The following is a 12635-nucleotide window of genomic DNA, read 5'->3' as shown; positions in this document are numbered from 1 at the left end:
TATTTCTCTAACGTGGAGACGTGAAGGCTAGACAATGACGGAAACTATTGATGCGATTCAGTAGTTTAGGAATGCAGAGAAGGAGGACTGAACTGATAACTGGAATCATAACATATTCTTGGCAGACTCAGAGACTGAGCCAGGCTGGACCGGGCACTGCGAGGCAGGAAGTAAGTGAAGGGTCGAGGATACAGGTGGGGGCTGTATCGCTCCTCAGCGAGGCTTCAGGAGACAGGAGCTGAATCTGGTGTCCAGGCCCTTTTGAGGCCTAGAAACGGGGACTTTATAATAGAATAACGTGCACACTGAGAAACGTGGCAACGTAGCTTTACATAGGCCTGATATTCGTAGTATTCACGAGGACTGGAAACTGGCATACTAGAGGTGGACACAACTGTAATTGCGTCATTAATCGAACATGGGGAATGCATATGCATATTTAATCATGCACACATAACATATGATGGATGACACGCAGGGACACAGAACATGGCAAAATTTACTTTTCCACAAGGCACAGGGTCAGAGCCGATTTGCATATAGCCAGTGTCTAACCCAGGGTGGTGTGGAGTGCAAAAAAACGATGGATTTAGGCCCAGATCCTTGTACTGGGGTGAATGTATGACATTGTTCTACATTCTGTCCATCAACTGTGTTTTTTGCAATTTTTACCCCAAGTGGGCTGGGTATGCTCAGACGTGAGTCCCAGGCTCTCCACACCACTGGAGTCAAGCTATCCAGGCTGAATGAAGGCTGATAGCCAGAAACCGGTCCTTGGATGCTTGATTCCGGTCTGGGAAAGACATGGCTTGGTAGTTCGGACTGGACTGTTCCCATGAGGCACAGGGTCAGAGCTGATTTGCATATAGCCAGTGTCCAACCCAGGGTGGTGTGGAGTGCAAAACAACGATGGATTTAGGCACAGATCCTTGTACTGGGGTGAATGTATGACATTGTTCTACATTCTGTCCATCAACTGTGTTTTGCAATTTTTACCCCAAGTGGGCTGGGTATGCTCAGACGTGAGTCCCAGGCTCTCCACACCACTGGAGTCAAGCTATCCAGGCTGAATGAAGGCTGATAGCCAGAAACCGGTCCTTGGATGCTTGATTCCGGTCTGGGAAAGACATGGCTTGGTAGTTCGGACTGGACTGTTCCCATGAGGCACAGGGTCAGAGCTGATTTGCATATAGCCAGTGTCTAACCCAGGGTGGTGTGGAGTGCAAAAAAACGATGGATTTAGACCCAGATCCTTGTACTGGGGTGAATGTATGACATTGTTCTACATTCTGTCCATCAACTGTCTTTTTTGTAATTTGAGTAGGTGGCGGCCACCAGCATTTATTTTTGGAGACCAGAAATTTTCCGAGTGCAAGAAAGGGAAAACACATAGATCGGAAACAGGAGGAAGAAAAGAGAGGCAACACTGTCCCAAAGAGATAAAGCAGGAATCTGCAATGCCGAGAAAAAGGGGCAGGGGGTGCCTGGGAGTGAATTAAAGACGTCGGTGGTTTAGGCACCGACGTTCAATTGCAGCATCCACCGACTTCTGAGCAGAGCCTCAGGCACCGGCAGTCTTACTTTCACAAATTAAGCGTTGTTCCTCGTAGCAATCTGCAGTCAGTCAGAGAAAGTGCTGCGGCGTTGTGACATTTTTGTCTGCGCTGCATGCCTAAATTTTCTTTAGTCCAGAATAATACCTGTGGGATAAATCGGAGTGCCTTTCCCTTATGTGCATTTGGTAATGTATACCAATGTGGAGGGCCATCTACTCACTGTAACACGGTAATGATTGGAAACAGAATATTGTGCTCAGCTAAGGAGCAAAAAGGAGCTCAGATGTTGGGAAATCGCTGCTCGGGACCTTGAAGTAGAAGTTAACAGAACCGCTGGTCACAAACGGATTGTCCCATCCTGTCACTATATGTTTGTGACCTCGGACACTGTGGGCTTTGCAGTTTTGTTTCTGTTGCACCGCCTTCAAAAAACATGCACACAGGTTACAGAATAGTGAAAGAAAAGAAAAAAGGTTGACACAAGGTCCTTCCGCACTTTTGAATGCCTTTCTCTTGAGCTTCAGCTGCACCACCGCTCACCCCTCAGATTCCATGCCATTTACCACCCACCTTGTAGCGTTACTTCGTTCATGGAGGAACTCACTGACTTCATTAGCGACCAACACTCGCAAAGTGACAATCAGATCTTCGTGGGTGACTTCAATCTCCACTGGGGCTCGTCTCAAGACTCTTCTGCGAATCTGCTGGCCACCTTCCTCTCTGCAAAAGATCTTATCCAACACTGCACAGAAACAAAACACTCTAAGGGCTCAATCTGGGACCTTATTATTTCTAAAGCAGACATGCTAACTATCACTACCCCTATTCATGTAGACTGGTCTGACCACCTCCTCATCCAGTTCTCTCTTCACCGATCACACTCTATAACTCTCGGACAACCTAAGAGGGCTGCCTCCTGGTTCCGTAACACTAAAAATATTGACCTCTGCTTTGCTATCACTTCCAAGGCTAGACCCGAACGTAGATGTTAACGAACTCACCTCCCAATGCCTCACAGTTCTTGCAGTCGAAATCAATAACGTCACTCCTCTCCAAAGCAAAAAGAAAAGGCCTACTCCCTCAGCACCTTGGTTCAACAAATCCCTCTATGAAAGAAAGAAGTACCTAAGACTCCTGCAGAAACAATGGAGACAAGCGCCTTCCACCGATAATTTGGCCACGCTTTGTTCAGCAAGATCCAACTACCACAAGCACATCTTCCTTTGAAAAGCATTGCACTTCAGAACCCTCCTCGACTCAGCCAAAAATAGACCCAAAAAACTATTCGATCTCATCAAGAATCCAAGCTGCTCTCCCCGAACCTCCAAGCTGGAGGATTCTACAAAAAAGCAGCGGAATTCGCTATATTCTTTGACGAAAAAGTGAAATCACTTGTGGATCAGGTCATTCATCCTACCTCTCCAGGGGAGCGCAAATCCCTAGCCTTTTGACAGAACTTTGACCCCATCTCTGAAGACGCCCTCTTCAAATGCATCCTCGAAACAAAGCCTTCCAACCATTCTCTTGACCCCACCCCTAGTGCCATCGCCATTAACTTCCATACCCATTCTCTTTCCTATTGGACCACTCTGGTTAACTTCTCCCTCCGTCAAGGCTCCCTTCCTGTTTCTTTAAAAACTGGGCAGGTCACCCCTTTGGTTAAAAAACCCACTGCTGATGTGAACAACCTCAACAACTTCCGCCCCATCACTAACCTACCTTTTCTTGTGAAAATCACAGAAAGATGTGTAGCGAAACAACTCTCTCATATCAAAGACAATGAACTTCTTGACAATTTCCAGTCCGGAAACTGAAGCACTGAAACAGTCCTGCTGCAAGTGATTGATGACACGCTGCAGATACTCGATTCGGGGGAGTCTTGTCTTCTAATTCTCCTTGACCTTTCTGCAGCCTTTGACACTGTCAATCACAACACTCTCCTTAGCACTCTTCAACAGAGAATGGGCATGGAGGGCATTGTGATTAAATGGTTTGCTTCCTTCCTCTCTGATAGATCCCAAATGATCAAAATAGCGAACATTCTTTCATCTCCCTTGGAGGTAGGTCAAGGTGTTCCTCAAGGCTCTATACTTGCACCCACATTGTTCACTTTCTATTTAGAACCATTGGGAAATCTCCTAAGTAAATCTGGGATCCACTATCATCTCTCTGCGGACGACACTCAAATCTACCATAAGGTGGCCTCCACTCACGATCTCTCCATCCTGAACTCTACTCTCGACTCCATTCAAAACTGGATTTCAACTCATCAACTGATTCTGAACCCCTCCAAAACTGAATTCCTCCTTCTGTCCTCCCCTGATTCAATCATGGATGGATCAGATGAATCTATTTAACAATAAACCCATGGTTGTCGACAGCGCAAAATCCCTTGGTGTCATACTCGACAAAAAACTCAATCTACTCTCCCACATCAACTCCATTGCAAAGTCTGCTCGATACCAACTGCACCTTCTTTGGGGGATTCGTCGCCTCTTCCCGGGATTCATCGCTTCTTCCCGGCGCAAGACCTTAAAACCCTGGTCCAATCGCTGGTTCTCTCCAGACTGAACTACTGCAATTCTCTTCTTACTGGCCTCCCTAAATCCCACGTCTCCCCTTAAATCTGTTCTCCATTCAGCAGCTCGTTTTAATATATGGGACCAAAAGAAACGGCCACATCACACCCATTTTACCCACCCTCCGTTGGCTTCCCATCGAGGCAAGATCTATCTACAAGAATGCCTGTATCACCCACAAAGCCTTGCACTCCTCCGCTACCGCTACCTGGCGAATAAACTGAAACTCTCTGGAGGCTCTAGACCATCAAGTAATGCGGAAAATGTATTGCTTGAACCTCCCACTTTCAAGAAGGAAAGATCGATGGGCCAATCCTTTGCAGGCAACGCGGTGAGAATCTGGAACTCACTTCCGCCTCAGCTCCGGACCACCACCTCTTCCCAGGCCTTCAAAACTGACCTCAAAGTTCTTCTCCTTCAAAGACACATCCAAATTTAATTCACGCCCTCTCTATTATCTGAAAGAAGTCCTTCCATTATAGGAAATTCTTTTCTCCAGGACTATAGAAGTGCCTTCCCAGTGTGTTCTTATAGTTTGAGTGCCTGCCATTTATTGCAGTATTATACTTCTACTTGTATTGTGTACTCCTTTGTAACATGCACAGGTCACTTTTCCTCATGTAATGCATTGTGTGCTACCTGTTGTATTTTGTTTGCCTCGGATACATGCACAATTGCCACCATTGCCTCATGTAACGCAACGTTTGTTCTTGTGTTTTGAATATCTGCCATTTATTGCAGTTTTATACCTCTACTTGTACTTTGTACGCTTTTGTAATCATGCACACGTCACTTTTCCTCTTGTAACGTATCTTTTGCTACCTATTGTGTTATGTTTGCTCTTGATACATGCACAATTGTCACTACTGCCACATGTAACGTAATGTTTGCATTTGTAACATGCTCACTTGTAATTTTCTCCTCATGGATCATTACTGTTCCTATTGTGAAGCACTCCGACACCTTCGGGTAAAGTCCGCGCTATATAAAAACGCATAAAATAAATAAATAAGATCACTTTCCTTCCTCTGAAGAGCAGCTCGGGTGTGAGAGGGAAGTGCAATGAGTCGCGCTGCGGGTGACTGGCCGGGCACACCCTGCGCATCCAGTGGATCTGCGCTTGGGGTAATCTCGCTATCCGGTTCGTCAGCAGTGCCTAATGGTCCAAGTCCTTTGAGAGAGCAGCGCTTCGAACACCAGGAGCAGGGTGCTTTTTGGTAACTGTCTCTGGCAACATAAAGCATAGAAGCCAGCTTGTAGCATACCTGCTTCACGGCTGTTGTGAAAACTTTTCTTATCTGCTTGTTTAATAAACAAGCGAAAAGTCTTCACGACACACGGAGAGCAGGCGAGCCAGTCCTGGTGGGCTGCACCAAAAAACCAAAGGGAGGCAACGAAAAACCCTCCTTTCGAATAGGAAGCCAGCGATGACCATAAACGCTGACGCTACCCAATGGAAATGACTATAGCTCTCACAGACGAGGAGCGCATGCGCACTCCAACGCCAGGCGAGACCTACAAAACAAATCTCAGGGTAGCTGCTTCACCCTCCTTAGTAAAAGAAAATCCCTAAAAGCAAAAATAATATGTTAGTACCAAAAGGCCCAAATTTCCATAGAAGTCATAAGCATTAAGAGAACTAATCGGTTTCAAGATGTGCTCCTTGTGAACACGCAGAATGCCTTCACTCCCCGTGAAGTAGGCCAATGGCTAAAGGGGGATGACCAATTGCCTCATTCTGTATGCTGTAGAGGGCGGAAGAAAAAAGTGAAGCACACAACAGTAGACCAACGGATCAGCAATTTATATATGTAATTTTAGTAAAATCAGAAGCGGCTGGATAGCGCCAGTTCTCCTTGACACACTAGGACACTGTGGAATATCCATGGATCAGCTGGTGGAAACTTCAGCACCACCTTTGCAGAGGTCGTTGTCTGGCCCATTGAGACTGACAGGTGCATATGGCTTAACGTTGTGCCACGAGGCACGGGGCTAGATGCTTTATAACATTAGCTACTGGCACACTGATTAGGGCATGCTCCCCATCAGGGTAAGGACACTTTTCTGTAAAGCACCTCCTGACAGGTCAATTCCTGGAGGACATCTGAGACTTCCAACAGAGAGATGCTGCTACTCACCATCTGGCACCCTCCTAGGGGTTTGTGAATGGTTTTCTTTGGGCTACGATGCCTTTTTCTCCGACTCTTTCTAGAGATGTGGAACCCAGCAAATGGAATCCATCTCCAGGCTGCAATTGAGCATTGTTAACAGGGACACTCAAATTTGGACCCATTAGGTCACTGAATACAACCCAATCCTCCCAGTGGTTGCTAGTCATCTTAAGGACAGTCAGTGCCACTAAGGACTACACTCTGGTGCCAGTCTTCTTCATGGACTCCTTGGAGCTGCAGCTGTAAGAAGTAGTGGGGGCCGAACCTGTAAGATATATGCATATGATACATGAGGCAGCAAAACAAGTGGTGCACATCTCAGGTTTCTGATTATGTCAACATCTGTTCCTCTTCCCTCGTTCGTTCTAGGATTTTGCCCTCTTCTAATTTGGTCGGAAAATATTCTGTTTATATTTGGCTTTGATAGTGCGCTCGCTTCACCAAGGAAGCCTGCCTTGTATGCTTTCAGCTGTGATTCTGGACTCTACCCCTCGTTTTTAGATCAAGATTGTTTCATCTCTAGGGTCAGTCATAAATCCTGTAAATAGTGTTTGTCTCTTCCATGTTCAATTCAGAATTGGCATTTAGTACCTAGTAAAGAAGCTCATTTATGAACAATGGAGCGACATCCTTGTTTATTTTACCTGGTCTCCAGAAGAACCTAATTTCTGTATAATGGGGCGACACCCTTGTTTATTTTACCTTGTCTCCAGAAGAACCTCATTTCTGTACAATGAAGCGATGCCCTCGTATATTTTACCTTGTCTCCAGAAGAACATCATTTCTGTACAATGGAGCGACGCCCTAGTATATTTTACCTTATCTCTAGAAGAACCTCATTTCTGTACAATGAGGACGCCCTTGTGTATTTTACCTTGTCGCCTGTACAATGGAGCGACGCCCTCATTTATTTTACCTTGTCTCCAGAAGAACCTCATTTCTGTACAATGGAGCGACGCCCTCGTTTATTTTATTTCGTCTCCAGAAGAACCTCATTTCTGTACAATGGAGCGACGCCCTCGTATATTTGGCCTTGTCTCTAGAAGAACCTCATTTCTGGACAATGATAACGCCCTTGTGTATTTTACCTTGTCGCCTGTACAATGGAGCAACACCCTCGTTTATTTTACCTTGTCTCCAGAAGAACCTCATTTCTGTACAATGGAGTGACGCCCTCATTTATATTACCTGGTCTCCAGAAGAACCTCTTTTCTGTGCAATGGAGTGACGCCCTTGTTTATTTGAGCTTATCTCCAGAAGAACCTAATTTCTGTACAATGGAGCGACGCCCTCATTTATTTTACCTTGTCCCAGAAGAACCTCATTTCTGTATAATGGAGCAACGCCCTCGTTTATTTTAACTCGTCTGCAGAAGAACCTCATTTCTGTATAATGGAGCGACCCCCTTGTTTATTTTACCTCGTCTCCATAAGAACCTAATTTCTGTACAATGAAGCGACTTCCTCGTATATTTTACCTTGTCTCTAGAAGAACCTCATTTCTGTACAATGGAGTGACGCCCTTGTGTATTTTACCTTGTCGCCTGTACAATGGAGCAACACCCTCGTTTATTTTACCTGGTCTCCAGAAGAACCTAATTTCTGTATAATGGAGTGACTCCCTTGTTTATTTTACCTCGTCTCCAGAAGAACCCAATTTCTGTACAATGGAGCGATGCCCTCGTTAATTTTACCTCGTCTCCAGAAGAACCCAATTTCTGTACAATGGAGCGACGCCCTCAATTATTTTTTCTTGTCCCAAGGTGAAAGTTACATTCTATGACGTGCAACACATGGCTTGAGCATGTCACCCAGTTAACCACCGTGACATATTATACTGGTTTGTTTCATTACTAACCCAGTGCAATTACTGGCTTAATAATAGTCCCTCAAAGCCCTTTTCCTAGTCTCTACACGTTCCTTACAAAGAAGGATTTGTTGCATCAACGGCAATTAAAATTACTGCATCATTAGTTTTCTTCTTGACAGCTTAAGCATTGCAAATAATGGCTAGGTAAAGCGGTTTTAGAATTATCACTCAGGTGTATCACAATTTGGGTGTGGGGTTATTTTACCCTCCGCCTCACCCATGTCAGGTGTGTGCGTCCAACTGCATGTGGTTTGATAGACCTCGTGCTCTTATGGAAAATAACTCGTCTTTCCTGGGTTTTGGTGGAGTGTTTGTGGGAGCCGAGAGGATTTAAATGTGTTTTAATGTCCTACTCACGGGTTAGTGATCTGTGTAATCCTAGAGTAAGGGTTTTAATGTGTTTCCTTGAGCGGTCATAGCGGGAAAGTCTCTAGTTGCAATCAGTTTATGACATTTCTGTGCTGATAAAATACCTCACTCCATTCCCCCCGATTCCCTTGTACCCCTGTGCATGTGTATTGCATTTCCCAGTTTTCCATTCACAAGAGCATGTGGGATTCGTACAATTCTCAGTCGAATTCGTAGGGCAGTTATTACCAACTATGTAGCCTCATTACACTCTCGTGGGCAGACTGTGATTTTGGACAGTGTTAACCGTGTGTGAGGAAACGGTAGGACCATTTCAAACTTTGCATACCACTAACAAAGCGTAGGTTCTTTTGTTGTAGGATGAGGATTTCCCTACAGTTGTGTTTCACAAAGCTGGGCCCCCGTGCAATGAAGGAAATGGGCTCTTCTGAAGCGAGAATCAATTTAAAATAGTTATGGTTTACTGTCTAACGCACTGAGATGATTCTCGCTCCCCTATGCTTTCTATTTATTCTTCCCTCAAATGTGCGAGTGATCTTGGCCGCCGTTTATGACAATAAGGAGCTAAAATTCCAATAACTCATAATTACAGTTCCTAATGCACATTTTTTGTCAATAGTGAGTTTAATGAAAATAAAACCCTTCGAAATAATTTAAAGTTTGGTCAAATCTCTTCCTCTTTATTCGATTAGTTCATTATCTCGGTCAGATTACAGAATTCATAATAAGAGTGTGGATAGAGAAAATTCATATAATAAAGTATCACGCACGTTCAAACAAGGAAAGGATCACTATTCTAAGAACTGGGCAAAAATGGTATTAGTCAGAACCTATAAAGAATTTAAGTTCGGGAGGAAGAGTGAGACAGAGCATGAAGCTTGTTGGAAATGGGATCCCTGGCTGGCCAGGGCTTTCGCCAAAGTCAGTCAGAGACCACCACACCCAAGTCAGGGCAAGGGAGTTACACGCCAAGATAACCCCTACTCACCCTCTAGGTAACGTGGCGCGAGCAGCAAGGCTAAACTTGGAGGCGATGTAGGCTAAGTATTTGCGCACGCACCCCAGCAACAACAACCAAAGGCCCACCACAAAGGAAACTCCACACAAGGTTATAGAAAAATAGCCTTTGTATTACACCAAAACACATTAGATAAAACACACACTTTACAATGTGCCAGAGGCACGGGCAGAATTTACAAGGGGATATTTACAAGACAGGGCCACCTGGACCACTGTCAGGAATCAGAAGTAGCACTTTCAGAAATAGCACTTAGAAGGTAAAATATAAATTTACTTTAGCGCAAAATAGCACACAACCAGTAATCACTGGTAACCAGGATCTCACTAGCACCACCTGCACTAGGGAGAAAACAACCACCTATGTATCACAATACCTGTAGGGGTGTAAGCACATAACACATGATGCAATGCATAACATTCATTCAGAGGTGTAAGGAGGAAAAACACATGAAGCATCACAATACATTCAGAGGTGTAAGCAAAATGAACAATTGCGCCAAACTCACAAGTCACCACCTGTGACTGTCCATGTGTCCCAATGTCAGGGCCTAAACGTGGCAGCTGCCCACAAAGTGCTGGGCAGCTGGGTGAAGATGGGGCAACACGATGTAGCCTTGTGGGCTCAAGCACACTGGTGGGCAAAAGGAAATGCCCCCTGGAGCCTCCTCTGGGCTCTAAACCCACATGGCACCCAAAGAGCCTCTCTAGGCTCTGTAAGAATTATGGCACCCAAGAGCCTCTCTGGCTCTTAACACTGGGACGCCTTGGGGGAGCCTCTCAGGGCTCTGAACATCTAGCAATGCCCCCAAGAGCCTCGGGGCACTAAGAACACTTGCCCCTTCGTTGGAGTCCCCCCTCTGGGGACTCGAAATTAATAAATGCCCCCTTGAGCCTCCCTGGGCTCCTGAAGCAGAAATGACTGTGGCACCCCAGAGCCTCTCTGGCTCTCAAACGAAAATGCCCCCTTTAGCCTCCTCTGGGCTCTAGAACCAAAAGATGCAGCCTCACTGGGCTGTTGGGGTCCCTCACGGGGGACCCGAGAACACTTGGGGTGCCTGGAGCCTCTCTGGGCTCTGAACAAATGGGGCACCTCGAGCCTTCCCTGGGCTCTCGAAGTAAAGGTGCAGCCGGTCGTTGGAGTCCTCTGTGGACTCGGGAATCACTTGAGGCCCCACGGGCCTCTGAGCACAAGTGACTCGCTTCTGGAGGGGAGGGGGCGGGCACTCACCGGTCTCTGGTGCTGCAGCTCCTCCTCGAGGGCTCCCGCTCCTCGGCTTCCTCAGGACGGGCGGGGCTCCCCTCCTCACACGGGAGCCTCGCTCCCTGCAGCACTTCTCCCCGGGGCTCTCCCTTCACATGGGAGCCCCGGCAGGCAGCAGCTTCCGCCTGCCTCTCTGTCCTGCCCCCGGTCTGCCTGACTTCCGGGTCGCGGCTGTGGGGGCGGGACTTCCGTCGGCCCGCTTTCTGATTGGCCGGCCAGAGAGGTGCTTCCGGGTCGCCGTGGGCAGAGCGGCGGCCCGAGGGAAGCTCGTCTTGTAGTGGCAATCCGGGGGTGATAAATCACGCAAATATGCGGCGTGGGCAGCCGCTAGAGCAGCAAAAATGCAGGGTGGGCACCTGCCTTACAAAAGCGCTCCCAAGCGCCTCGTGGTCAATATAAAGCGCTCTCAAGCGCTAGTGGGCACAAACCACAGCACTCCCAGCGCTAGGACAAAACAAAGCGCTCTCAAGCGCTAGAGGGAAAAGCCAAGCGCTCCTAGCGCTATAAATCAGGAAAGGACCCAGCAAAGTCCTTGTAGGCAGGCAGGGGGGCAAGGCTGGGCCCAGAGCCAGCACACTGGGTCTCCAGGCAGGGAGACAGCCCAAGTGGCGGTCCTCTGGCCCAGCAGCAGCAATAACAGCCCCCTCAGGATCCTGGAAGAGAACAACATCTGTGGGGACACAGCCCCATTTTTATACAGTGCATTCCTTTGTTCAAGGGTGCAGAGTGGGGGCGGAACCAGTCGCAGCTGGTTCTTGAGTACTCTGTTTACCTCAACCACCCTCTCTATTCACTGGCAGGGCTTGGGTCATTAGACACACCACAGGGGGGCGGAGCCAGCATTGTGTGGGGAAAACCCAGCCCATCCAGGACACAGGTACACTCCTCCCACACATTACTCATGCAGATCTCCCACTCACCACCGGGCAGACCCATCCAGACTTCCTGGAGCCTGGCATGCCAGCCAGCTCCAGCCAATCACACGCCAGCACCCTCACAGCACACGTACAGCCATGTCTAGAAATGGCGCTTCTCTACTAGACACATACATGCTGCATACACCATCTCGCAGCATTCACTCTCACGAGTTCACACATACCAGACTCAAGCCTGTACACCCCACGCATCAGGAACTACCAGGGACACATCCATTCCCCATGCATTCCTATGGGCGGGCAGGCCTAGCTTAGCACATGCACTCAGAGTGCGCACGCACTTTCCACTGGGACACAGTGAAAGTGCGCAGAATCCAAAAATCACCATCTCCAGGTCACCATTTCAAGCAAAAAGTCTAGGGGTGAACCTGCCCTAAGGGCCCAAGTCCAACAAAGCTCAAATTCATTCTATCAATATCTGCATAAGTTCTCAAAAAGAGAAGTTTTTCAAACTCTATAGAGACTTAAGCAAATAATCCTGCAGTAGCAAACCAGTCATCAATGAATTCAAAAAGTAATAAATCAGCTTTCTGCATTCCGCATGAAGCCTTCAGCATCCATTCTGGTATGGAAGCGGGGAAGGACGTCTGGAAAAAAGTATCTGGAAAATGTATTATTTATTTATTTAGAAAGGTATAAAGCGCTCAGCAACCCCCAATGGGGATGTCCCGGCGCTAAGAGGCAGCAGATGCAGTTACCAACAAGCATTTACAATGCAATGGTTTCGCCTTTTGAAAAGTTTGCGCTATTGGTATTGTAAATGACAAAACTTGTATTTATGTGTTGGTTTTGAAAACAGATAAATAAATGGCATTGTCATTTACAATGCCAATAGTTTAATCTCTGGCAAATGCCACACAAAAACACACAGACCC

The sequence above is a fragment of the Lissotriton helveticus genome, chromosome 2_1 (genome assembly GCF_964261635.1).
Source record: "Lissotriton helveticus chromosome 2_1, aLisHel1.1, whole genome shotgun sequence".
Taxonomy (NCBI): Eukaryota; Metazoa; Chordata; class Amphibia; order Caudata; family Salamandridae; genus Lissotriton; species Lissotriton helveticus.
The sequence above is the reverse complement of the archived record's forward strand: the minus strand, read 5'-3'. Positions refer to the sequence as shown.